Source organism: Balaenoptera musculus, chromosome 1, assembly GCF_009873245.2.
Source record: "Balaenoptera musculus isolate JJ_BM4_2016_0621 chromosome 1, mBalMus1.pri.v3, whole genome shotgun sequence".
Lineage (NCBI taxonomy): Eukaryota > Metazoa > Chordata > Mammalia > Artiodactyla > Balaenopteridae > Balaenoptera > Balaenoptera musculus.
This window is the reverse complement of record NC_045785.1, coordinates 13,001,554-13,003,659: the sequence shown is the minus strand read 5'-3', so window position 1 is coordinate 13,003,659 and position 2,106 is coordinate 13,001,554.

Genomic DNA, 2,106 nt, shown 5'->3' with positions numbered 1-2,106 from the left:
TCTAGTCGTTGTTGCTTTTTTCCCTACTCGTCCCCCCCGCCCTGTCGCTCCTGACAGGGGCTTCTGCCTTCGCAGGGCGCGTAACTGTATCTGTCCTGGCCAGTCCCAAGGCCTCGCGGGAGGAGGCCGGCCTGCCTCTTTCTAAGATTTAGTCTGACTTCATGCTCGTCTCAAGTGTCCTGTGTTTATAGTCCAGGGGAGAAGCTTCTGCAACTTCAGAGCTTCTGCTAAACTAACCTGATCTGTCCAAATCACCCCCCAACTACCATTGCTGACTCAAGCTTCCCTGCGTAGAACCCCTCGGTTTCCTGACAGACCTCTCTCCTGGAATGGGCTTAGGCGCACGCGCTCCTCGTACCCTTGCAGCCTCCCTTGGGTGGTGCCGTCACCGAGAGGGTCAAGGGAGCAGTAGCCTGGGTGGTCCTGGCCTTTGCAGGAGCTGCCCTTGGCCAAGTGGGGCTTCAATCTTCAAGTGGACTCATCTGAAACCCACCGCCAGCCCGCTCTGGGGCCCCCTGCCAGGAACTGGAGCAGGAAAGGGATGTCCCTTCCACGTGGAGACTGCCCTCTTCTCTCCCACAATCGCTCCTTTGGGCTTAGAATTTTAAAATGAACTTCCTAAGGGGGAAAATCCTTTAGAACAAGGAGTGGGGGGAGACGGTCCTGCGCTCCCAGAGGAAGGGACACAGCCACGGGGCTGGGGTGCGCTGATCCTTCGGGCTCCAGACGTGTCTTCCAGCTCAGGAAGGAGACTGGACGAGGAGGCTTAGCGTGAAGGGGAGAGTCCAAGGAGAGGTTGTGATTTGGTCGAAGGTGCCTGGTTTAGTGCTGTAATTGTCTTTTTTTATATATATATTTCTTGGAGTAAACATTTGAAATAAACGACATCATTGTTTACTCTGTTTTGGCTTCTGCACTTCTTTTTCAGCGGAACGAACGTAAGAACACGCAACGGCTTCTTGCGTGAGCCCGGCCCAGGCTCCCACTCTGGGCCCCAGGGGAGCGGGTCGTTTTAGCTTCTAGGCCTGACCCCTGCTGGGGTTGGGAGGTGAGTGGAGCTCCCAGCTCTGTTCCTGGAGATGTGTGACCCTCAGGGAGGCTTCAGCACCCCATTGGCCCAACTCAAAACATGGAGTTTTTCATATTCATCGCACTGGGGCTTTGAGAGGATGAGGCGGGAAAGCACCTGAAGAGGGCTATAAAACGTGCGCTCTTCCCCACCCTCCTCCACCCACTCCTCATAAGGGAGCCCTCTTGTCACTTCAGCACTGGTCACAAATGTGCCCCTTTCAGGCCGTGCTGGCCCCTCACTGGCAGTGTGGCGAGCTGTCCACCGGGGGGCGCCAAGCAGCCAGTCATGGGTTCAGAGGCCCCAGGCCTTCTCTGTTCTACCCAAGTTGACAGCCTTTGCTCCAGGCCACCAGCCACCAGCATGCCAACACCGGTCCTGTTTGTGGAGCCTCTGGGATGCCGGCTGCTTTATGTCATCAGGTCCAGGTTGGAATGGGGCAGTGCCTATGGACCTGGACTGCTTGGAGCTTCCCATCGGCACGAGGAGGGGCAGGGTGGGAGCAGCTGTGGTTCAACCTCAGGATCATTGGACTTAATAGCATTTTTGTGCCATCAACATAGGGGTGGGCAGAGATATGGCAATAGGCAACTTGGGGTCCTAGAGTGGGTGTTTGTTTCCTCTCCCCTGGACACTTCGGGCTTAACAAGGGTCCATGCAGGCCTGCGGGTCGCAGCTTGCCCTTCAGAGTCTTATACCTGCTGACGCCCGCTGTCCACAAGGCACGGGGGTCACCCTTCTTCGGGCCTGGCCTCCTGCAGCTCCTACCAGGCCGAGGGGGGAGTCCTCTCCCTTCCCCAAGCCTAGAGTCTGTCACATTCAGCTCAAGCATCTACATCCAGCTCATCAGATGCTTGAACTGGAGAAGAATTTGCGTGACCCGAGCCCAACCACTTCACGTCCCACTATACGCAAAGACCTTAAAGACGAGGGACAGCAACTCCATGGTTAGCCTGGTCCCCTGCCCCTCCCAGTGGGACAGCCTGACCACAGGTGTCCCAGCTGCTCCGCTTTCCATCCTTAGCCATTACCCCCTG